Source organism: Arachis ipaensis, chromosome B10 (assembly GCF_059453495.1).
Source record: "Arachis ipaensis isolate K30076 ecotype BB chromosome B10, ASM5945349v1, whole genome shotgun sequence".
NCBI lineage: Eukaryota > Viridiplantae > Streptophyta > Magnoliopsida > Fabales > Fabaceae > Arachis > Arachis ipaensis.
The window spans coordinates 13,275,448-13,301,342 of record NC_142435.1 but is presented as its reverse complement, the minus strand read 5'-3'; the positions used below and the strand labels follow the sequence as shown (position 1 = coordinate 13,301,342).

General features: G+C 38.1%; 2 non-coding genes across 2 annotated transcripts; both read right to left on the bottom strand.

Annotated features, from left to right (window-relative positions):
- Positions 1-2,081: 2,081 nt before the first annotated feature.
- On the bottom strand, positions 2,082-2,188 carry LOC148579193 (small nucleolar RNA R71). Its single transcript, XR_015896365.1, has one exon. It is a non-coding gene; the product is annotated as a small nucleolar RNA R71 (small nucleolar RNA).
- A 5,795-nt stretch (positions 2,189-7,983) lies between these two features.
- Positions 7,984-8,090, bottom strand: LOC148579192 (small nucleolar RNA R71). Its single transcript, XR_015896696.1, has one exon. It is a non-coding gene; the product is annotated as a small nucleolar RNA R71 (small nucleolar RNA).
- Positions 8,091-25,895: the final 17,805 nt, after the last annotated feature.

Sequence of the window (25,895 nt, the reverse complement as noted above, 5' to 3'; positions counted from 1 at the left end):
AATGCATGTAATATCCTGCTGAAGCTTGGCTGGCCATTGGCCATGTCTAGTGTTTTGGACCGGAGCTTTCACTGAAAGCTTGGCTGGCTAGTGAGCCATGTCTAATTCCTGGACTGGAGCTTTAGACTAACAGTGCAAGATTCCTGGAATTCTTATTAAAAATTTTGAAATCCTTATTTGCTTTTTCCAAATAATTTTAAAAAAATTACAAAAAATTTTTATAAAATCATAAAATCAAAAATAATTTTATGTTTCTTGCTTGAGGCTTGTGTCAATTTTTAAGTTTGGTGTCAATTGCATGCTTATCTCTTTCTTGCATTTTTCAAAAATTCATGCATTGCATTCTTCATGATCTTCAAGTTGTTCTTGGTAAGTCTTCTTGTTTGATCTTCATATTTTCTTGTTTTATGTCTTTTCTTGTTTTTCATATGCATTTTTAATTTGTTAGTGTCTAAATATTGAAAATTTCTAAGTTTGGTGTCTTGCATGTTTTTCTTTTCTTAAAATTTTCAAAAATAAGTTCTTGGTGTTCATCTTGACATTCATAGTGTTCTTGCATGCATCATTTGTTTTGATCCAAAATTTTCATGCATTAAGTCTTTTTATTGTTTTTCTCTCTCATCATTAAAAATTCAAAAATAAAAAAAATATCTTTCCCTTTTTCTCACATAAATTTTCGAAAATTTGAGTTGACTTTTTCAAAACTTTTTAAAATCTAGTTGTTTCTTATGAGTCAAATCAAATTTTCAATTTAAAAATTCTATCTTTTTCAAATCTTTTTCAAAAATCAAATCTTTCTCATTTTTCTTTTATTATTTTCGAAAATTTCAAATTAATTTTCAAAATCTCTTTTTTATTTTTATTTCATATTTTCAAAATTAATACTAACCATTGATGTGATTGATTTAAAAAGTTTTTAAGTTTGTTACTTGCCTAGTAAGAAAGGTTCAATCTTTAAATTTTAAATCATATCTTTTTAGTTTCTTGTTAGTCAAGTAATCAACTTTAATTTTCAAAATCAAATCTTTTTAAATTTCTTTTTCAAATCTTTTTCAAAATAAATTTCAATCACATCTTTTTCAAAATCAATTTCAAAATCTTTTTTTTACATTTTGTCTTTTTAAATTGATTTTCAAATTTTTTTTCAAATCAATCTTATCTTTTTGTTTCAATCATATCTTTTTCAAAACTACTTAACTAATTCTCTCTCTCTAATTTTTGAAAATCCCTTCCCTCTTTTTCAAAATTCCTTTTTAATTAACTAATTGTTTTAATTTTAATTCAATTTGATTTCAATTTTAATTTTCGAATTTTTTACTTTAAATTTTAATTTTATTTTATTTAATTTTTCGAGTTCTTCTCTATCTCATCTCCTTCTATTTATTTATTCATCTACTAACACATCTCTTCCACCCAAAATTCGAACACCATCTTCCTCTCTGTGTTTGAGTTTTTCTATTCTCCTTCTTAAATTCTTCTCTTCTTATACTCACATAAAGGAATCTCTATACTGTGACATAGAGGATTCCATATTTTCTTTTGTGTTCTCTTCTTTTTCATATGAGCAGGAACAAGGATAAGAACATTCTTATTGAAGCTGATCCTGAACCTGAAAGGACTCTGAAGATGAAGCTAAAGCACAACTCTCTGGAGAAAATCTGACAGAAATTTTTGAAAAAGAAGACAACATGGCCGAAAATAATAACAATGCAAGGAAGATACTTGGTGACTTTACTGCACCAAATTCCAATTTACATGGAAGTAGCATCTCAATCCGTGCCATTAGAGCAAACAATTTTGAGCTGAAACCTCAATTAGTTTCTCTGATGTAACAGAACTGCAAGTTTCATGGACTCCCATCAGAAGATCCTTTTAAGTTCTTAACTGAATTCTTGCAGATCTGTGACACTGTTAAGACCAATGGGGTTGATCCTGAGATCTACAGGCTTATGCTTTTCCCGTTTGCTGTAAGAGACAGAGCTAGAGTATGGTTGGACTTTCAACCTAAAGATAGCCTGAACTCTTGGGATAAGCTGGTCAAGACTTTCTTAGCCAAGTTCTTTCCTCCTCAAAAGCTTAGCAAGCTTAGAGTGGATGTTCAAACCTTCAGACAAAAGGAAGGTGAATCCCTCTATGAAGCTTGGGAGAGATACAAGGAACTGACCAAAATTGTCCTTCTGACATGCTTTTAGAATGGACCATCCTGGATATATTCTATGATGGTCTGTCTGAGCTATCGAAGATGTCACTGGACCACTCTGCAGGTGGATCAATTCACCTAAAGAAAATGCCTGCAGAAGCTCAAGAACTCATTGACATGGTGGCAAATAACTAGTTCATGTACACTTCTGAGAGGAATCCTGTAAGTAATGGGACGCCTCAAAGGAAGGGAGTTCTTGAAATTGATACTTTAAATGCCATATTGGCTCAGAACAAAATATTGACTCAGAAAGTCAATATGATCTCTCAGAGTCTGAATGGATTGAAAGAATCATCCAACAGTACTATAAAGGCATCTTCTGTAGAAGAAGCTTATGATCCCGAGAACCCTGCAATAGCAGAGGTGAATTACATGGGGGAACCCTATGGAAACACCTATAATCCCACATGGAGAAATCATCCAAATTTCTCATGGAAGGATCAACAAAAGCCTTAACAAGGCTTTAATAATGGTGGAAGAAACAGGTTTAGCAATAGCAAGCCTTTTCCATCATCCACTCTGCAACAGACAAAGAATTCTGAGCAGAATCCATCTAGCTTAGCAAATATAGTCTCTGATCTATCTAAGGCCACTCTAAGTTTCATGAATGAAATAAGGTCCTCCATTAGAAATTTAGAGGCACAAGTGGGCCAGCTGAGTAAAAGAGTCACTGAAACTCCTCCCAGTACTCTCCCAAGCAATACAGAAGAGAATCCAAAGAGAGAATGCAAGGCCATTGATTTAATCACCATGGCCGAACCTACAAGGGAAGGAGAGGACGTGAATCCCAATGAGGAAGACCTCCTGGGACATCCAGTGATCAACAAGGAGTTTCCCTCTGAGGAACCAAAGGAATCTGAGACTTATCTAGAGACCATAGAGATTCCATTGAACCTCCTTATGCCATTCATGAGCTCTGATGAGTATTCTTCTTCTGAAGAGAATGAAGATGTCACTGAAGAGCAAGTTGCCAAGTACCTTGGTGCATTCATGAAGCTGAATGCCAAATTATTTGGTAATGAGACCTGGGAAGATGAACCTCCCTTGCTCATCAATGAACTGAGTGATCTAGATCAACTGACATTGCCTCAGAAGAAACAGGATCCTGGAAAGTTCTTAATACCTTGTACCATAGGCACCATGACCTTTGAGAAGGCTCTATGTGACCTTGGGTCAGGGATAAACCTCATGCCACTCTTTGTAATGGAGAAACTAGGAATCTTTGAGGTGCAAGCTGCTAGAATCTCATTTGAGATGGCAGACAACTCAAGAAAACAGGCTTATGGACAAGTAGAGGACATACTAGTAAAGGTTGAAGACCTTTACATCCCTGCTGATTTCATAATCCTAGACACTGGGAAGGATGAGGATGAATCCATCATCCTTGGAAGACCCTTCCTAGCCACAGCAAGAGCTGTGATTGATGTGGACAGAGGAGAATTAATCCTTCAACTGAATGAGGACAATCTTGTGTTTAAAACTCAAGTATCTCCTTCTGTAATGGAGAGGAAGCATGAAAAGCTTCTCTCACTGCAGAGTCAACCAAAGCCTCCAAAGTCAAACTCTAAGTTTGGTGTTGGGAGGCCACAACCAAACTCTAAGTTTGGTGTTGGGAAGTTCCAACCTTGCTCTGATTATCTGTGAGGCTCCATGAGAGCTCACTGTCAAGCTATTGACATTAAAGAAGCGCTTGTTGGGAGGCAACCCAATGTTATTTAATCATATCTATTTTATTTTCTCTTTGTTATTTCGTGTTTTATTAGGTTGATGATCATGTGAAGTCACAAAAACTACTGAAAAATCAAAAACAAAATGAAAAATAGCATTAAAAATAGCACACCCTGAAGAAGGAGCATACTGGCGTTAAACGCCAGTAAGGAGCATTTGGCTGGCGTTTAACGCCAGAACAGAGCATGAAACTGGCGTTAAACGCCAGAAAGAAGCAGTAGTCTGGCGTCTAAACGCTAGGATTGCACCCAGAGGAAAGGTGCCGTTAAACGCCAGAAACAAGCATGGAAGTGGCGTTAAATGCCGGAATTGCACAATAAGGGTGTTTTACACGCCTAATTGAGGCAGGGATGTTAAGTCCTTGGCCCCACTTGATCTGTGGGCCCCACAGGATCCCCACGTAACCCTATTCTCTCCTCTTCACACCTTTTCACAACTCTCTTCCCCAAATGCCCTTCACCAATCACTTCAAACACTTTTCTCCATCACCTCTTCACCACTCACATCCATCCTCTCTTCCCCAAAAACCCTACCTACCTTCAAATTCAAACTAATTTCCCTCCCAAACCCAACCCTAATGGCCGAAACTTCACCCTCCCCCCACTCCTATATAAACCCCTCATTCCTTCTTCATTTTCACACAACACAACCCTAAATTCACCTTTGGCCGAAAACACCTCCCCTCCATCTCCTCCATTTCTCTTCTTCTCCTTCTTCTTTATTTCTTCTTTTGCTCGGGGACGAGCAAACATTTTAAGTTTGGTGTGGTAAAAAGCATTGCTTTTTGTTTTCCATAACCATTAATGGCACCTAAGGCCAGAGAAATCTCTAGAAAGAGGAAAGGGAAGGCATTTGCTTCCACCTCTGAGCCATGGGAGATGGAGAGATTCATCTCAAAGGTTCATCAAGACCACTTCTATGAAGTTGTGGCCAAGAAGAAAGTGATTCCTGAGGTTCCTTTCAAGCTCAAAAAGAATGAGTATCCGGAGATCTGACTTGAGATCCAAAGAAGAGGTTGGAAAGTTCTCACCAACCCCATTCAACAAGTCGGGATCCTAATGGTTTAAGAATTCTATGCAAACGCATGGATCACTAGGAACCATGATCAAAGTGTGAACCCAAATCCAAAGCATTGGCTTACTATGGTTCGGGGGAAATACTTAGATTTCAGTCCGAAAAATGTAAGGCTGGCGTTCAACTTGCCAATGATGGAAGAGAACGCACGCCCCTACACAAGAAGGGTCAACTTTGATCAAAGGTTGGACCAAGTCCTCATAGACATATGTGAGGAAGAAGCTCAATGGAAAATTAACTCAAGAGGCAAGCCGGTTCAACTAAGAAGGCATGACCTCAAACCAGTAGCTAGGAGATGGCTAGAGTTCATTCAACGCTCAATCATTCCTACTAGTAACCGGTCTGAAGTTACTATAGACTGGGCCATCATGATCCATAATATCATGATTGGAGAGGAGGTGAAAGTTCATGAGATTATACCTCAAGAACTCTACAAGGTGGCTGACAAGTCCTCCACTTGGGCAAGGTTAGCCTTTCCTCACCTCATTTGCCACCTCTGCAATTCAGCTGGAATTGACATAGAGGGAGACATCCTCATTGAAGAAGATAAGCCATCACTAAAAAAAGGATGGAGCAAACAAGAGATCATGGACCTCAGCAAGAGCATGAGGAAATTCCCCACCATGAAATCCCTGAGATGCCTCAGGGGATGCACTTTCCTCCACAAAACTATTGGGAGCAAATCAACACCTCCCTATGAGAATTAAGTTCCAACATAGGACAATTAAGGGTGGAGCACCAAGAGCACTCCATCATCCTCCATGAAATTAGAGAAGATCAAAGAGCTATGAGGGAGGAGCAAGAAAGACAAGGAAGAGACATAGAGGAGTTCAAGAGCACCATTGGTTCTTCAAGAAGAGGAAGACGCCACCCTCACTAAGGTGGACTCATTCCTTAATCTCCTTGTTTATTTATTTTCTATTTTTCGGTTTTTGATCCTTATGTGTTATTTATGTTTGTGTCTTTACTACATGATCACTAGTGTCTAAGTGTCTATGCCTTAAAGTTATGAATATGAATCTATCACCTCTCTTAAATGAAAAATATTTTCATTACAAAAGAACAATAAGTACATGGTTTTGAATTCATCCTTGAAACTAGCTTAATTATTTTGATGTGGTGGCAACACTTTTTATTTTCTGAATGAATGCTTGAACAGTACATATGTCTTTTGAAGTTGTTGTTTATGAATGTTAAATATGTTGGCTCTTGAAAGAATGATGAAAAGGAGACATGTTATTTGATAATCTGAAAAATCATAAAAATGATTCTTGAAGCAAGAAAAAGCAGTAAATACAAAAGCTTGCAGAAAAAAATAGAAAAAAAAAGCGAAAAAAAAAGAAAATAGAAAAAGAAAAAGCAAGCAGAAAAAGCTAAAAGCTCATAAAACCAAAAGGCAAGAGCAAAAAATCAAATAGCCCTTAAAACCAAAAGGCAAGCGTAAATAAAAAGGATCCAAGGCTTTGAGCATTAGTAGATAGGAGGGCCTAAAGGAATAAAATCCTAGCCTAAGCGGCTAAATCAAGCTGTCCCTAACCATGTGCTTGTGGCGTGAAGGTGTCAAAGTGAAAACTTGAGACTGAGCGGTTAAAGTCAAGGTCCAAAGCAAAAGAAGAGTGTGCTTAAGAACCCTGGACACCTCTAATTAGGGAATTTAGCAAAGCTGAGTCACAATCTGAAAAGGTTCACCCAGTTATGTGTCTGTGGCATTTATGTATCCGGTGGTAATACTGGAAAACAAAATGCTTAGGGCCACGGCCAAGACTCATAAAGTAGCTGTGTTCAAGAATCAACATACTGAACTAGGAGAATTAATAACACTATCTAAACTCTGAGTTCCTATAGATGCCAATCATTCTGAACCTCAATGGATAAAGTGAGATGCCAAAACTATTCAAGAGGCAAAAAGCTACAAGTCCCGCTCATTTGATTGGAGCTAATTTTCATTGATATTTTGGAATTCATAGTATATTCTCTTATTTTTATCCTATTTGATTTTCAGTTGCTTGGGGACAAGCAACAATTTAAGTTTGGTGTTGTGATGAGCGGATAATTTATACGCTTTTTGGCATTGTTTTTACATAGTTTTCAGTATGATTTAGTTAGTTTTTAGTATATTTTTATTAGTTTTTAAATAAAAATCACATTTCTGGACTTTAATATGAGTTTGTGTGTTTTTCTGTGATTTCAGGTATTTTCTGGCTGAAATTGAGGGACTTGAGCAAAAATCAGATTCAGAGGTTGAAGAAGGACTGCAGATGCTGTTGAATTCTGACCTCCCTGCACTCAAAGTAGATTTTCTGGAGCTACAGAACTCCAAATTGCGCGCTCTCAATTACGTTGGAAAGTAGACATCCAGGGCTTTTCAGCAATATATAATAGTTCATACTTTGCCCGAGTTTAGACGATGTAAACTGGTGTTGAATCGGGCTTTTGTGCGCACCAGCCGGCTAGCTTTTGTGGATAGTGAATCGGGCTCCCTTGAGGATCACTCCAATTCACTATCACCATCCATCTGTGACTATCATTCTCCAATCAATGAGGAGACTCTATATTCATCTGTGGGAGTACTAAACTCTCTTTGAATGACTCAGGTGACACCGTCATGGCGGACCCACCTCAAAGAATTACCTTGAAGGAGGCCGGAGCTCCTGATCTTGACTTGCAACCGCTTCAAATTCTGTATCTGGCTTTAGATCCAAATTTTGAGCTCAAGTCTGGCACGATAAACTTGCTCCCTAAACACAATGAACTGCATGGGGAGGATCCTCTGAAGCATTTAAAGGATTTCCAAGTTACATTTGCAACTGCAAGAAGACATGGGGCAGATGAAGCCGTAGTGTTGGTCTTCGCTTTCCCTTTCTCTATGGAGGGAAAAGCGAAGGAGTGGTTTTATACTCAACTGGGTGAAGTTAGATCCAGTTGGGACTTGTTGCGTAAAGAATTTTTGGAAAAATTCTACCCTCCTCAGAAAACAGACAAGTTGCAAAGAGAGATCTCTTGCATTGTGCAACGAGATGGGGAGACTTTGTATGAATACTGGGAGAGATTTAAGAAGTTGCTAGAGGCTTGCCCTCACCACAGGATTGATGAGTTGGTTCTTATCAGTTATTTCTGTCAAGGAATGCATCACCAAGACAAGCTCCTCTTAGATGCCGTGAGTGGAGGCCATCATTTGATTTTAGCTCACTTACCCCAAAATAACCTACCTTTCACATCACCCTTGTTAGCCCCCTTGAGCCTTTAAAATCCCTTTTATTCTATTTAGCCACATTACTAGCCTTAAGCAGAAAAACAAAATAAAATCCCAAGTTGAATCCTCGGTTAGCTTAAGATAGAAAATTATGAATAGATGTGGGAAACCTATTGGGAATATGGATGATAGAAACAAAAGGTAGAAGAGTTAAAAGAAATAAAATAAAAATTTAGGAAGCATGCTCATGAGAAATCAAAGTGATTTAATTACCATGTGCATTAAAAAAAAAGTTATTTTTCAGCATTTAATAAAAGGAGATACAAAAGAACTCCTCAATGCAAAATAAAAGCAATGCACATGGGATGAAAATAAAATTGAAACATGAGCATGTAACAACAAGTGGGATAATATGGGAAAATTGGTAAAAAAGTTTTGTTCTACTAAATATGTATGTTAGGTGAGATCTTAGTCTAATTAAGGATTCACTTATTAGCTCACATAGCCTTATACATATATCCTTACCTTTACCTTGACCCTATTACAACCTTAATTAAAGACCTCATGACTTTTGGTATGACCGTACTCTATAATTGTTGATTGGTTAGATGAAGAACAAAGTTATAGAAAGTAAGAATAAAAAAGAAGAGTAGAGTGAATAAACCCAATAAACACTGACTGACTAGAGGGTAAACACAAAATCCAGTGAGGGTTCAATAACTCATCAACATATATCTGTGCTTAATTTACTAATTGTTTTGCAAGTTTGTACAATATTTTTATTTCCCATCTCATTTGCAAAAATGCTTTATCATTTAAGGGTTGGCTATATATATATATATATATATATATATATATATATATATATATATGAGTGGATAAATTGGAATTGCATGACTCATTTAGGTAGATGCATTTAGAATAAGTTGCATTGCATAACATTCCACCACTTTAATCTTACCTTATTCTTTACCTTGGATTTAGCATGAGGACATGCTATTGTTTAAGTGTGGGGAGGTTGATAAACCCATATTTCATGAGTTATTTTGTGCTTAGTTTGAGTGATTTATTCAATCCTTCACCCACTTATTCATATTAATTGCATGGTTTTACTTTCCCTTCCTTATTATGTGATGTATGTGAAAAACATGTTTCCTAAGCTTTAAAATTAATTATTTTAATTACCTTTACTTCCATTCGATGCCGTGATTAGTGCGTTGAGTAGTTTCAGTTTTTCTAAGGCAGAATGACTTAAAGGATGGAAAAGGAAACGTACAAAAATGGAAGGAAAAGTGCGAAACGGAGTTTTGAAGAAACTGGTATCCACGCGATCGCATGGACGACGCGATCGCGTGCCAGAAGCGAAGAAGCAGCGACGCGGCCGCATGACTGACGCGACCACACGCCTTAAGTAGAACGCATACGACGCGGACGCGTGATTGACGCGGCCGCGTGGCAAGGAAAAGCTCCAGATGACGCGACCGCGTGACCCACGTGGACGCGTGACAGAGGCCACGTCTCAGAATTTACAGAATACGCCTCCAGCGATTTCTGAAGCCCTTTTGGCCCAGATCCAGGCGCAGAACACACAGACTAGAGGCTATAAAGTGTGAGAATGCATCCATTCATAAGAGAGCTCACATTTTTACTACTTTCCATGATTTAGATTTAGTTTGAGAGAGGTTCTCTCCTCTCTCTCTCTTAGGATTTAGGACTTCTCTTAGTTTGTAAGAGTGACTCTCGATCCAGGTTTTATGTTTCTTGTTTTAAGCTTCCCTTTTCACTTTTATTTATTCCAGCACTTGAGTTGATTATTTACTTTTATAATTTAATTTATGAATTATTCTATTTTACAGATTGTTACTTGAATTAATGATATTTGAGGTATTTTAGTTATTGATTGCTTTCTCTTTAATTTGTGTTACCATTGCTTTTCATCTAAGGAAATTTTTATTCCAGCAATTTTACTTTTTTCCCTTTTTGTCTTGGTTAAGAAATCAGTAACTCAACATCATCAAACTCAACATAACTGATAATCGCTATCTTGCTAATTGAACTGAACTTCAATAATCCCAACTTTTTCTTAGGAATTAAATAGGATTCGAAGGTCAAACTAATTAGTCCCTTGACTTTCCTTTGCTTTAGTAAAGGTTAACTAAGTGGAATTTAGATTCAACTTTCATTATTGTTGAGAGAGATAGTTAAGTTGGACTTCCAATTTCTTTTACCTTGCCAGAAGTTTGCTTACAGTATTTATTTGTTTTAATTGCCAATTACTTTACTTGTTATTTAAATCACTTGCTTCTCACCTTCTAAACCCCGATTACAACCTTTATAGCCAATAATAAGAACATACTTCCTTGCAGTTTCTTGAGAAGACGACCCGAGGTTTGAATACTCGGTTAACAATTTTTAAAGGGGTTTGTTACTTGTGACACCCAAAACGTTTGTACGAAGGGATTTCTGTCGGTTTAGAGACTATATCTACAACGCGACTGTTTTTATGAACTTCTTTACTGGCAAAAATCCCAACATCAAAATGGCGCCGTTGCCGGGGAACTGCTAACGTGTGCCTTATTATTGGTTATTGTAAATATTTTTTCTTTTGCTTGTTTATTTATTTTTGTTTTTCCTTTTTATCTTTATTTGCTACCATGAACTCTCACCCCTCTCGCTTTGAGTTTGGTTCTAACTTTGTTGAAGGAAATAGAAGTTACAGCAGGAATATGCATCAAGGTCAGACCAATCAAGGATGGATGGAGCCAAGAGGATCTAATCAACCCTTTAGGCAGCAACACCCTCCAAGATATCCTGGACAAAGACCATTCCACTGTGCATACCCAGTTGAAAGATATGGTGGACAACCTTGTAACTACCAACAAGCCCCACCCCGTGCATATAAACCATCCTTTCAACATAACCTCAAACCACCACACTCACAAGCTTCTCTTCACCATTCGCCACCATATGATCCTTCCTTACCCCAGTACCAATCCAATCACTCCCAATCACCACCACTTTCCTATGTATCTTGCCCAAGTCCGGCAACCCGAGAAGCAGAGGTTCGCCTAAAGGAAACAGTAAATAAACTTCAAACAACCATTCGACAACTGGAGCAAACAATAATTCAATGGGTTTCTAGGCGCTCAAATACACAAGGATCAGCCACAGCCCCATGTGAACAGTCTAACGAAGAGCATAGCATGAAGGAGATACCAGAAACTCCAGTGGACAAGACAGAGAATGAATTCGTACTAGAACAGGTAGAAGAAGCTGTCATTGTTCAAGAAGAAGAGTTGGTTGAAGATCTAGAAGATGCTGAACCTCCATGGGAATCCAGAACTGAGGAGAACTCTGTCAAGGACGCTACAGTTGATGCTAAGGAGGATATTGTACAATCTCCAAGGCAAGTTGTTTATGAAGAATCAGACGGAATAACCCAAGACACAAATTCCCTTGATGATGATAATCACAAGTCAAATTCTCTTAGTAATGAACTGGCATCCGCAAGTGAATTCTCTGAGGTCGAAGAATCTTCCCCAAGTGAATATGAAGACGATGCGGAGGTAGATTTCTCTCAACTTCCAATCTATGACTCAAGTGACGAGGAAGACATAGAAGACTTTGACCAGGACACAGATACAATTATAGAGCCTTGCAAGGAAGTGGAGGAATTCACAGAAGAGCACAAGAGAGTAGAACATATAGAACCACCAGAAACACCTACCCCAAGGCCATTACCACCTAATACAAGCTTCAAGTGGGTACAATCCTTAACATATAACTTTACTTATTCACTTGAATATGGTTTGCTTGAAACAGATGGCCAGCTTAGAGCTCTTTGTGGCCTTAAGAGTAAGAGGAAAATGGCTCGTACTCAGAGTTGGTGCACAAGGTTCAATAAGGTTCCACGCTTCACCTCGAAGTACACGGATTTGTATCATGCTCAATTGCATGGATCACGGAGAACGTTTGGTCACCATGGTGAGATTCTACTTTTTAAACTGCCCGGATGGAAACATGTAGATCAAGACGGAGGCGGATTTAAAAACAAAGCTTGGGATCATGGATTCTATTCTGACATTCGTCATCCCGGGAGCCTGAAAATCTACTTGAAGCTGATCAGAAGCTTCACATACCTAGTTTGGGACCCCGGAGGCTATTGGCATTCCAAGCACTGGTGGAGATTTTTGGACGAATTTAAACATAAGCCGCCATAGCAGGAAACTCCTCCAATGTCCAACTTAAGGACTTTAACTAAAAGTGCTAGGTGGGAGACAACCCACCATGGTATGGTCGCTTCTTTTTCAATTTATTTCTTGTTAATTGCTTTCATTTTTTTATTTCCTTTTCATTTTACTTCATTGAACCTGGAAACATGCATAGCATTCATGTTAATCATTGCATTCTGCATTTATCATACATATAAAAAAAATGGGATGCGCGACGCGACCGCATTACCCATGCGATCGCGTCAAATGGTGAACTACACTTCCCACGCGACCGCGTCATCCACGTGGCCGCGTGCCCTGGAGATCGGCGTCAAAATCCAACGTCCAGAAAGTTAGGCTGGAATCGTGCGGCCCTTGTGCGTTTTGCACAAATTGGCCATGCGATCGCATGCCCCATGCGATCGCGTCACTTGCACAAAACCAATCCCACGCGACCGCGTGAGTGACGCGATCGCGTCGCATGGATTGCACATCACCCCAGAAGGAGACAAAGAGTTGCGCTGAAACGGTGCTGGAGTCGTGCGTTTAGCACAATTTCCAGCGACGCGATCGCGCGACCCACGCAATAGCGTCATCCCCTCTTCCACCCCTCTCATGCGATCGCGTCACTCCCATTTTCACCCCAACCACGCGACCGCGTGCCCCACGCGGCCGCGTGGATTCAAAAATATAACACCCTCTGTCACGCGAAACCCTACATTCGTGCAGCCCCCCCCCCCCCCCAATTCCACTTCTCCTTCTCTTCTTCCCCAACCCTCAACCACCACCACCACGCCACCACCCAGACACCGCCGCTGTCCAGACGCCGCCGCCACCTACCCCCTTCCTCCCTCCTCTTCTTCCTTCTTCTTTCTTCCTCTCTTCCCCCCTTTCCGCCACTGCCCTCCGTGAACCACCACCCACCACCGTCGGCCATCCCAGCCGCGCCACCCCCCTCTCCCCTATCCAACCCCCTCCCCTATTTCACCCATTACCCCTCCCTTTCCCCTGACCGAACTGCCACGCAAGCAACCACCGCGTCGCCGTCATCACCCAGCCGCTTTTCTGCCCCGTTCTACTTCTTACGCTTTCCAGGTTCCGCAGCACACAAGCTTTTTTTTTCCGTTCATTGTTTTTCTTATTTTTCCCGTTTATGTTCATGTTTAGGATAGCTAGATATGCATGTTGTAGTGGATTTTAGGTTGTTAGGTAGATTAGGCTGTGGTTAGTGGATTTAGGTCTGTTTACTTGCACTGTTCATGTTTCTGTTTTATCAAAACTGCGATTTTGCTGTTCCTGTGACCTTGTTCATATGCGGTGATTTCCTGCATTTGCTGCTTGTTACTCTAAATTTTCATGTTTCTATTAATTATAGGTAACTGCAGTAAGTTTTTTAATTCATATGAACTGCCTTGTTTGCTGTTTATTTTCTGGGACATTCTAATTTTAGCCGGAATGCTGCCCAAATTTTTGTGAATTGTTTTCATTCATGTTTTGGTTTGGCAATCTGAACTCTGTTGTCCTCTGCTTTACCCGGACCATTTCATGAATGCTACGGCAGCCTTTCTTATCCTCTTTGATTTTCTGGTTTATAAACTGCATTTGTGATATTCTGATTCCAGTTCTTGCTTTCTTTATATCTATTAGAATCAACATCACCCTGTTTTCCTTGTTCGGTTATGAGTTATTTCTAGTCATAATTGTGAATCCTTGTTACATGGACTATTTTTTTATGCCACTTACTTTAACCTGCATTTTACTGACTCACTAATTTTAATTTACTAACTTCTTTTTCAAATTCTAACCATACTAACCTCTTAAAATCTCTTTTCTGATTTTTCACTTTCCTCTTACTTCCTAACCATGGCATAATGACAATTTTTCTATTTAACTTGAATTCTGATACATTTTGGATTGTAAATTCTTCCTTTCAACTTTTAAACTACTATACAATCCTTAATACGCCATTACTTAACTCATTTACCTACTTCCCATTCTCCTTTGCCGCTTTGAGTTTTCTTTGTTTAATTGCCTATTTGCTTCGCTATTTTTATCCATATCCTGGTTTCCCATTTTTCAGGATGTCTGCCTCACAAAGGAAAGGAAAAAGCAAGGCTACTGGCAAGCGCAAGAGAGGAGATTCCTCCCAGTCCATCATTGACCTAATGCATGATTCCTCATGGCGGGAGAAGAACTTTACACAGCAGGAAAAAGCTGACCAGCTGCTCCCTGCAAATGATCCAATAAAATTTGCAAACCGGTACTGTGAGCTGAAGTATCCGGCATTTGCAAACTCCAGGAATCTATACCTATAGAAAACTCTGAGGATTCCAGAAGCACTCCAGTAGTACACCACTGAGCAAATCAAGCAAAGAGGCTGGTTCTTTCTGGAGAGAGCACTGACAGAGGTCAATGTAGCTTGGGTCCGGGAATTCTACTGCAACTACTACATCACCACCCTCGATGCAGTGAACCTGAGAGAAAAGCATATTCTGGTCACTGAGGAGGCCATAGAGGACATTCTCTGGCTCCCAGCCAAGTCCGATCAGCCTGATGGTTATCAAAAGGCTGAGGAGGACATGCACCTGATGCAGTTTGATTGGGATGCTGTGAAGGCATGGATAGCTCTCGACCCGACTATTCCTTGGGAGATGGGTCAGGACACCACCATGCCTAGAGAGATCAAGAGGGCGTACTTAAATGATGAGGCTCGGTTATGGCACCAGATCTTGAGCAACTATGTGATGCCGAGTACTCATGAGACGGAGATCCCGGCTGCTATGATCACCCTCCTATGGTGTGTGATGGAGGGTAAGGACCTTTATCTGCCACGCTTTATCCAGCATTATATGGCCAGGGTCCACGTCCGAGGCACCCTCCCTTTTTCGTATCTGGTTACACAGCTAGGCCGTCGAGCTGACGTGCCATGGGAGGATGCCGATGAGAGACCACCAGCGGCGGACTGCAGGAAGATCATTCCTCACAGTAGGAACTTCCTAGCTTTGGGCTCCAGACCACCACCCTTCACTGCTACTGATGAGACAGCCCCACCGTCTGCTGGACCCTCTTCATCCACGGCTGCCCCTGCTGCCACCACTGCACCTCCACCTGCCTCTGAGCCCGTATACCGCCTCGTGCACCGCCTATTCCGACAGCTTGATCAGATGGAGTGCCGTAACCAGTAGTGGTATGAGAGATTGGAGCGTCGCAGCCAGCGACGCTATTCGCATCTGAAGCTGATGATCCGACAGGGTGGTGACATCCCCTCCGAACCCGACACACCATCAGAGCCATCAGAGGAGGAGGAGGATGAGCCCCAGGAGGAGACCCATCAGCAGGCAGGCACAGAGCAGGCTGCACCACCTCATGAGGTTACTTATCAGATCGAGGCTGCAGACCCAGAGATCCCGATCCAGTCAGCACCGCCTCTACAGCAGCCAGACGCTCAGCCCACCGCCACCACAGAGCCTCCAGCTACCATCCCTACCAGTGATGACACCCCTTCACACCCGGCTTGACTGAGCATCAAGGACGATGCTTCATTTTAAGTGTGGGGAGGTCGCCATCTCTGGCGTTTTATTTTGGTGAACCACTACATCTCTTTTTTCTTTTATTTTGGATATTTTTCTGTATTTTTCTTTTTACTGTTATTTTCTGAGTACTTATACATTGCTACTTTTATGTATTTTTACTCTATTTCTGCATTTTGCATTTTTAGTTCATATTTTTAGTTATTTAGTTTAGTTTGCAATTCTGACTTATTAGTGGATTAATTAGTATAGTTTACCCTTTTTAGCATAAGATAGCATAGTTAAATTGAAAAAGGAAGTAAGCTAGGAAATTGAACATAACATATTTAAATCCATAAACCTTGTATATATAGCATTACATCATATAGTTAAGTTGACAACATTTCATCAAGGAGGAACCTTAAAACTTTAAAGGCTACCCTAAATAATTTTTTTTATGAGAATAATGGGAATTTTTAACTAAACCTGCATAACATATATGAATGATATATGATGCTTGAGTTAGAGAACACACAGCCTGTGAGTCTTGAGCTTAATTGTATGGTTGCATTCAAACCATAATTTCATTCCTGTGTGTTTCGCTTCTTTTTATTCTGATGTTCTTTACTTTGCTTTAATCTATATGTCCAATTATAGAATATAGAATATAGAATATAGATACATACCAAAAGAATGATTGAGGCCATCATTTGATTTTAGCTCACTTACCCCAAAATAACCTACCTTTCACATCACCCTTGTTAGCCCCCTTGAGCCTTTAAAATCCCTTTTATTCTATTTAGCCACATTACTAGCCTTAAGCAGAAAAACAAAATAAAATCCCAAGTTGAATCCTCGGTTAGCTTAAGATAGAAAATTATGAATAGATGTGGGAAACCTATTGGGAACATGGATGAAAATAAAATTGAAACATGAGCATGTAACAACAACTGGGATAATATGGAAAAATTGGTAAAAAAGTTTTGTTCTACTAAATATGTATGTTAGGTGAGATCTTAGTCTAATTAAGGATTCACTTATTAGCTCACTTAGCCTTATACATATATCCTTACCTTTACCTTGACCCCATTACAACCTTAATTAAAGACCTCATGACTTTTGGTATGACCGTACTCTATAATTGTTGATTGGTTAGATGAAGAACAAAGTTATAGAAAGTAAGAATAAAAAAAGAAGAGTAGAGTGAATAAACTCAATAAACACTGAGTGACTAGAGGGTAAACACAAAATCCAGTGAGGGTTCAATAACTCATCAACATATATCTGTGCTTAATTTACTAATTGTTTTGCAAGTTTGTACAATATTTTTATTTCCCATCTCATTTGCAAAAATGCTTTATCATTTAAGGGTTGGCTATATATATATATATATATATATATATATATATATATATATATATATATATATATATATATATATATATATATATATATGACTCCTTGAGAATGTGAATTAATTTGACTACATGTAAGCTTTATATATGAGTGGATAAATTGGAATTGCATGACTCATTTAGGTAGATGCATTTAGAATAAGTTGCATTGCATAACATTTCACCACTTTAATCTTACCTTATTCTTTACCTTGGATTTAGCATGAGGACATGCTATTGTTTAAGTGTGGAGAGGTTGATAAACCCCTATTTCATGAGTTATTTTGTGCTTAGTTTGAGTGATTTATTCAATCCTTCACCCACTTATTCATATTAATTGCATGGTTTTACTTTCCCTTCCTTATTATGTGATATATGTGAAAAACATGTTTCCTAAGCTTTAAAATTAATTATTTTAATTACTTTTACTTCCATTCGATGCCGTGATTAGTGTGTTGAGTAGTTTCAGATTTTCTAAGGCAGAATGACTTAAAGGATGGAAAAGGAAACGTACAAAAATGGAAGGAAAAGTGCGAAACGGAGTTTTGAAGAAACTGGTATCCACGCGATCGCATGGACGACGCGATCGCGTGCCAGAAGCGAAGAAGCAGCGACACGGCCGCATGACTAACGCGACCGCGCGCCTTAAGTAGAACGCATACGACGCGGACGCGTGATTGACGCGACCGCGTGGTAAGGAAAAGCTCCAGATGACGCGACCGCGTGACCCACGTGGACGCGTGACAGAGGTCACATATCAGAATTTACAGAATATGCCCCCAGTGATTTCTGAAGCCCTTTTGGCCCAGATCCAGGCGCAGAACACACAGACTAGAGGCTATAAAGTGGGGGAATGCATCCATTCATAAGAGAGCTCGCATTTTTACTACTTTCCATGATTTAGATTTAGTTTGAGAGAGGTTTTCTCCTCTCTCTCTTAGGATTTAGGACTTCTCTTAGTTTGTAAGAGTGACTCTCGATCCAGGTTTTATGTTTCTTGTTTTAAGCTTCCCTTTTCACTTTTATTTATTCCAGCACTTGAGTTGATTATTTACTTTTATAATTTAATTTATGAATTATTCTATGTTACAGATTGTTACTTGAATTAATGATATTTGAGGTATTTCAGTTATTGATTGCTTTCTCTTTAATTTGTGTTACCATTGCTTTTTATCTAAGGACATTTTTATTCCAGCAATTTTACTTTTTCCCCTTTTGGTCTTGGTTAAGAAATCAGTAACTCAACATCATCAAACTCAACATAACTGATAATCGCTATCTTGCTAATTGAACTGAACTTCAATAATCCCAACTTTTTCTTAGGAATTAAATAGGATTCGAAGGTCAAACTAATTAGTCCCTTGACTTTCCTTTGCTTTAGTAAAGGTTAACTAAGTGGAATTTAGATTCAACTTTCATTATTGTTGAGAGAGATAGTTAAGTTGGACTTCCAATTTCTTTTACCTTGCCAGAAGTTTGCTTACAGTACTTATTTATTCTAATTGCCATCTACTTTACTTGTCATTTAAATCACTTGCTTCTCACCTTCTAAACCCCGATTACAACCCTTATAGCCAATAATAAGAACATACTTCCTTGCAGTTCCTTGAGAAGATGACCCGAGGTTTGAATACTCAGTTAACAATTTTTAAAGGGGTTTGTTACTTGTGACACCCAAAACGTTTGTACGAAGGGATTTCTGTCGGTTTAGAGACTATATCTACAACGCGACTATTTTTATGAACTTCTTTACTGGCAAAAATCCCAACGTCACCCACCGCCGGCGACCTTTCTCTCTTTCTCTTACTCCTCTTCTCTTTTCTTTCTTTCTTTCCCTTCTCTTTTCTTCATCCACTACCGGTGAGTTCTCTCTTCCGGTGCTTCTTTTTCCGACGAATCCAAACGCCGTGATTTCGTAGTGGCTATAAGAAGTGCCATTGTTCCTCCCTAATTCTTATTCTTTTCAACCTTTATATCTTAGATTCTTGCTTTTTCTTTTTATTTATGTTAATATTTTTGCAATTTCTTTCATTCCTTTTATGTTTCTTAGATCTCGTTAGTTGCTTTCCTTGTTATTTCTTTGTATTGCAAAGTGTTGTGCTTGATTTTTGGGTTGGTTATGATCAAATTCGAGCTTAATTGTGATGAACTTGCACATTGCATACCACATGTTCGATAAAATGTCTCAATGAACATTTTGTTTGATTCATATGACTTGGACATCATATGTGTTCAATTTATCTCTTGTAGGCATATTGTATGAATGGTGCAACTTCTATTATGACTTTTGATGGTAGAAAATTGAAATCACCAATGCATTTCCTTGTTTGTTGATGTGAAATTTTGGTCGCAAATGCATTGTGTTGCTGTAATTTGAGTTTCATTGTTCATCTTGGAATTTATATTGAGTAACCACTCTACGAATGTTCAACTTTTGATGATGTCTTGATCAAACATCTTTTGGGCTTCCAATCAAGAACATTGTATGTGTGATTGCCACTTCTTGAGGATGAACAATGGAAAATTTCCTTTTAGTGCTTGCTTGTAGTTTCTTTCATTTCTTTGTTTTATATTTGCAACTTGAGCAATAATTCGTGAAGCTTTGAACCGTGAATTGCCTTAAGGATGTGATTGCTGTGACATCCGGCCAGTGTGTATGTTCCAATCGCGCGCAATATTGGAATATACACACCGTATTTTTTGTAAATCACACTACTTCTATAAGCTCTTTTAACATTGTTAGTGCTTCCTCATTGATTTTACTTTATTGTTGCCCTATGATCTCGAAGTTCTTTTATTTATATTTTTAGGATGAGGAAGAAGGGTAAGGCACCGGTTACTTCACCGGTTGAGCAAACTCCCGCCTACTCTTCTGATATTTGGTGGAATTGCCAAGGTCATAGACCGGATACCTTGGTTAACCGGAGAGCCGACTCTCAATACAAGGCTATTAAAAAGCGTACAATCCATTGGGAGCGGCCATTAAAGGTTCTAAGCCAATACAAGGCGACTATTCACCAAAGGATCGCCTCGCTTCATTGAGAGTTTCTCGAGTGAGAACCCATTGAAGTCAATGAGACTATGGTACGGGAATTTTATGCGAACTACCAAGCTTGGGAAGCAAAGTCAGTCTTCCTCCGGGGAAAGATGTTAGATACATCCAATCAAGCTCTAGAAGCTATTCTGAACACCCCCACATTCCACTTGAGAAAGATGAATACTCCAAGATCAAAGGGGATGTCTTCAAAGGAAGAGTATCTCTGACTCCCATTCTTGAGAGAATAGGCCGTCCTGGTACATCTTGGGAGTATAGCAAAGGGAGAAATTCTGTTCCCACTAGTATTGCATACTCTGATTTGAATACTGAAGCTCGTATATGGCATCAAATTATGGCCGACTACATCATCCCGAGCACCCACACCACCCATGTGAGATTTAGAACTGCTTTGCTACTTTGGGCTATTATGCAAGGGAAGCATATAGCCATCTTGCCTTTATTGCGCAAATCGATTTGGAAATTGGTTGCAAAGAAGAATATCAACATTCCATTTCTGTCGATGGTGATGCGCTTAGCAAACGCAGCGGGGGTAGAGAGGCGACCAACGGACATTATGTTCCGAATTCCTAGAGGCAACATGTTCATTCTGAGGGGAGATTTGGAAAGATCAACAAACATTTCACCTCCAAGAGGAAGACATCCATAGCACTACCATCAACTCTACCAACTTCATCAACTGCTTTACCCTTTTTCCGACTTCTTCCGAATTTATTCTGAGACATCTTGCACGATATCCACCATATGGAGCATTTAGAGCACAAATGTTTTGAGTGGATAGCGGCAAAGCTAGAAGAAAGAGACCCCAGCCCGATTCCTAGAGCTTCATCCAAGCTAGCTGGGGAGGAGCATGATGCAGTTGACCATCCCACTCCTGAGTCCACCACCTGAAGGTGGCCCCTCTTCATCCTCCCGGATCGTGAGCATGCACAGAGAACCGTGCACAAATTAAGTATGGGGGAGGATCAATGACTTCAAGGGGGTAAAAAATTTCTCTCTTAAAGACAATTTGCAATATTTCTTGTAGTACTTTTTCTTTATTTTGAGTAGCTTTATTTCTATTGCATCTTGTTTGGTTTGATATAAATATTTCTTTATCGTTTATGGATACTTAGTAGTTAATATTTGTATGTTTCATGATAGAATAAATAAGTTGGTGAAACACCAAGGAATTTCCATGAAACCTTTTCTTTTAGGGGCATACCATTGATTGAATTAAAGAAAAATTATGTTTACCAACTTGCTTGAAGTATTTTGTTTGTAGAACATGAAAACGAGCTAGAACAACATACCTTGTGAGATTTGAGCTTTAATAGATGGTTGCACTTTGATGAGCGGATAATTTATACGCTTTTTGGCATTATTTTTACATAGTTTTTAGTATGATTTAGTTAGTTTTTAGTATATTTCTATTAGTTTTTAATTAAAATTCACATTTTTGGACTTTACTATGAGTTTGTGTGTTTTTCTATGATTTCAGGTATTTTCTGGCTGAAATTGAAGGACTTGAGCAAAAATCTGATTCAGGCTGAAAAAGGACTGCTGATGCTGTTGGATTCTGACCTCCCTGCACTCAAAGTGGATTTTCTGGAGCTACAGAACTTCAAATGGCACGCTCCCAATTGAGTTGGAAAGTAGAAATCCAGGGCCTTCCAGCAATATATAATAGTCCATACTTTGAATAAGGATAGATGACGTAAACTGGCGTTGAACGTCAGTTCCATGCTGCATTCTGGAGTCAAACGCCAGAAACAGGTTGCAAAGTGGAGTTAAATGCCAGAAACAGGTTAAAACTAGCGTTCAACTCCAAGAGAAGCCTCTAAACGTGTAAAGCACAATGCTCAGCCCAAGCACACACCAAGTGGGCCCTAGAAGTGAATTTCTGCATCATTTACTTATTTCTGTAAACCCTAGTAACTAGTTTAGTATAAATAGGACTTTTTACTATTGTATATATCTCTTGGGATCAATCTTTGAATGATCTTTGATTAGTTTTATGCTATCTTAGACCTTTGTGAGGGCTGGCCATTCGGCCATGCCTGAACATTTATCACTTGTGTATTTTCAACGGTGGAGTTTCTACACACCATAGATTAAGGTGTGGAGCTCTACTGTTCCTCATGAATTAATACAAAGTACTACTGTTTTTCTATTCAATTCAAGCTTATTCCGCTTCTAAGATGTTCATTCGCACCCAAGAAATGATGAATGTGATGATTATATGACGCTCATCATCATTCTCACTTATGAACGCGTGCCTGACAAACACTTCCGTTCTACATGCAAACAAGCTAGAATGGATATCTCCTGGATATCTAATACAGGGGACCGAGTCCGAGTTATTAGTGTCTTCGTGGTATAAGTTAGAACCCATGGACGGCCATTCTTGAGAATCCGGAAAGTCTAAACATTGTCTGTGGTATTCCGAGTAGGATTCAGGGATGAATGACTGTGACGAGCTTCAAACTCGCGAGTGCTGGGCGTAGTGACAAACGCAAAAGGATCAATGGATCCTATTCCAGTATGATCGAGAATCGACAGATGATTAGCCATGCAGTGACAGTGCATTGGACCATTTTCATTGAGAGGACAGGTGGCCATTGACAACGGTAATGCCTAACATACAGCTTGCCATAGAACGGAGTAGGAATGATTGGATGAAGACAGCAGGAAAGTAGAGGTTCAGGGAACGAAAGCATCTCTATACGCTTATCTGAAATTCTCACCAATGAATTACATAAGTATCTCTATCCTAGTTTATATCTTATTTATCTTTTAATTATTAAATCTCTATAATCAATTGAATCCGCCTGACTGAGATTTACAAGGTGACCATAGCTTGCTTCAAGCCGATAATCTCCGTGGGATCGACCCTTACTCACGTAAGATTTATTACTTGGACGACCCAGTGCACTTGCTGGTTAGTTGTACGAAGTTGTGAAACATAATTAAGAACATGAACGTGCGTATTGATTTTTTAGCGCCGTTACCAAGGAAGGAATGATCACGATATCGCACACCAAGTTTTTGGCGCCATTGCCGGGGATTGTTCGAGTTTGGGCAACTGACGGTTCATCTTGTTGCTCAGATTAGGTAATTTTATTTTATTTTTAAGCTTTTTATTTCTTATTTTCGAAAATACTACAAAAAAAAATTAATTTATGTTCTTCAGAATTTTTAAGAATGAATTCTAGTGTTTCATGATGATTTGTTGAATCCTGGCTGGCTGTAAGCCATGTCTAATCTTTTGGACCGGAGTTTCAACTTATCATCACAAGAGCTTGTTGATCTTCACCCATTTGGCAGTTACACACTTAGTTGCTGTATACATGGGAGGTATCAATATCATGCTGAAGCTTGGCTGGCCATTGACCATGTCTAGTGTTTTGGACCGAAGCTTTCACTGAAAGCTTGGCTGGCTAGTGAGCCATGTCTAATTCCTGGACTAGAGCTTTAGACTAACATTGCAAGATTCCTGGAATTCCTATTAAAAATTTTGAAATCCTTATTTTCTTTTTCAAATAATTTTCGAAAAATACCAAAAAAATCTTTAAAATCATAAAATAAAAAATAATTTTATGTTTTTCTTGTTTGAGTCTTGTGTTAATTTTTAAGTTTCGTGTCAATTGCATCTTTTTTATTTTTCTTGAAAATTTTCGAAAAACTCATGCATGGTGTTCTTCATGATCTTCAAGTTGTTCTTGGTAAGTCTTCTTGTTTGATCTTTAAATTTTAATGTTTTGTGTCTTTTCTTATTTTTCATATGCATTCTTGAATTATTAGTGTCTAAAGAATAAAAACTTTTAAGTTTGGTGTCTTGCATGTTTTTCTTTTCTTAAAAATTTTCAAAAAATAAGTTCTTGGTGTTCATCTTGACATTCATAGTGTTCTTGATGTTCATCTTAACATTCAAAGTGTTCTTGCATGCATTGTGTGTTTTGATCCAAAATTTTCATGCATTGATTCTTTTTTGTGTTTTTCTCTTTCTTCATTAAAAATTCAAAAATCAAAAAAATATCTTTCCCTTTTTCTCTCATACATTTTCGAAAATTTGAGTTGACTTTTTCAAAAAATTTTAAAATCTAGTTGTTTCTTATGAGTCAAATCAATTTTTCAATTTAAAAAATTCTATCTTTTTCAAATCTTTTTCAAAAAAATCAAATCTTTTTCAATTTCCTTTTTTTATTTTCGAATTCCTTTTTAAAATTTTTCAAAATCTTTTTCATTTTTCTTTTAACATTTTCGAAAATATTCAAATTAATTTTTAAAATCTTTTTCTTATTTTATTTTATAATTTTCGAAATTAACACTAACCATTAATGTTTTGATTCAAAAAATTTTCAAGTTCTTACTTGTCTATTAAAAAAGGTTCAATCTTTAAATTTTAAAATCATATCTTTTAGTTTCTTGTTAGTCAAGTAATCAACTTTAATTTTCAAAATCAAATCTTTTTAAATTTCTTTTTTTTTTTCAAATTTTTTTCAAATTAAGTTTCAATCATATCTTTTTCAATTTCAATCATATCTTTTTCAAAAACAATTTTCAAATCTTTTTCAATCAATCTTATCTTTTTGTTTCAATTATATCTTTTTCAAAACTACCTAACTAACTCTCTCTCCCTCTAATTTTCGAAAATCACCTTCATCTTTTTCAAAATTCCTTTTTGAATTAACTAATTGTTTTAAATTTAATTTAATTTGATTTAATTTTTCTTGCTTAATTTTCGAATTTTTAATTTTAATTTTTAATTTTTAATTTAAAAACAAAAATACTTTTATTTTATTTTATCTAATTTTCAAAAATTCTTCTCTCTCACCTCCTTCTATTTATTTATTTATTTACTAACACTCCTCTTTATCTAAGAATTTGAACCTATTCCTCACCCTTGTGTTTGGATTCTCCATCTTCTATTCATATCTTCTTATACTCACATAAAGGAATCTCTATACTGTGACATAGAGGATTTCATATTTTTCTTTTTGTGTTCTCTTCTTTTTCATATGAGCAGGAACAAGGATAAGAACATTCTTGTTGAAGCTGATCCTGAACCTGAAAGAACTCTGAAGAGGAAGCTAAGGGAAGCTAAAGCACAACTCTCTGGAGAAAATCTGACTGAAAATTTCGAAAAAGAAGGAGACATGGCCGAAAATAATAACAATGCAAGGAAGATGCTTGGTGACTTTACTGCACCAAATTCCAATTTACATGGAAGAAGCATCTCAATCCCTGCCATTAGAGCAAACAATTTTGAGCTTAAACCTCAATTAGTTTCTCTGATGCAACAGAACTGCAAGTTTCATGGACTCCCATCAGAAGATCCTTTTCAGTTCTTAACTGAATTCTTGCATATCTGTGATACTGTCAAGACCAATGGGGTTGATCCCGAGGTCTACAGGCTTATACTTTTCCCGTTTGCTGTAAGAGACAGAGCTAGAGTATGGTTGGACTCTCAACCTAAGGATAGCCTGAACTCTTGGGATAAGCTGGTCAATGCTTTCTTAGTCAAGTTCTTTCCTCCTCAAAAGCTTAGT